The following is a 489-nucleotide window of genomic DNA, read 5'->3' as shown; positions in this document are numbered from 1 at the left end:
CTCAATTAGTTGTATCTCAAGTTTCAGGTACATACCAAACCAAAGACGCTCTCCTCGGGAAGTACCTTCTTAAAGTAAAGGAACTCATGGCCGACTTCGACGAAACAATCATTCAACATGTACCCCGAGAAAGCAACGCCCGAGCCGACATTTTGTCCAAACTCGCCAGCACCAAATGCCTCAGGAACAACCGATCTGTAGTCCAAGGAACAATCTACCACCCAAGTGTCTTGATAGTAGAACAGGTAGAAATCCCAGATAACTGGATGACCCCCTTTATCCGGTATATCCTCCACGGCACCGTACCTCCCGACACGAAAGAGAAGCAACGATTCCTCAGATGCTCCTCGTGGTATACCCTGCTCCACGGGATATTATACCGACGAGGATTCACCTCCCCCTTACTCAAATGCCTTGGCCCAGAACAGGCGGATTATGTCCTCAGAGAAGTGCACGAGGGGAGTTGTGGGCATCATTTGGGCGCCGCCT

The 489-nt window shown here is 50.1% G+C and overlaps 2 protein-coding genes across 2 annotated transcripts in view; one reads left to right on the top strand and one right to left on the bottom strand.

The window, feature by feature from the left end:
* The window catches only part of LOC109332009 (V-type proton ATPase subunit E-like), a 19,664-nt gene that overhangs the window by 9,825 nt on the left and 9,350 nt on the right, over window positions 1–489 (bottom strand). The window lies entirely within an intron of this gene.
* LOC109330912 overlaps window positions 1–489 on the top strand; it is a 5,471-nt gene that overhangs the window by 3,596 nt on the left and 1,386 nt on the right. The gene's annotated exons all lie outside the window — the stretch shown is intronic.

This window comes from Lupinus angustifolius, chromosome LG17 (genome assembly GCF_001865875.1).
Source record: "Lupinus angustifolius cultivar Tanjil chromosome LG17, LupAngTanjil_v1.0, whole genome shotgun sequence".
In the NCBI taxonomy this organism is placed as follows: domain Eukaryota; kingdom Viridiplantae; phylum Streptophyta; class Magnoliopsida; order Fabales; family Fabaceae; genus Lupinus; species Lupinus angustifolius.
The sequence above is the reverse complement of the archived record's forward strand: the minus strand, read 5'-3'. Positions and strand labels throughout refer to the sequence as shown.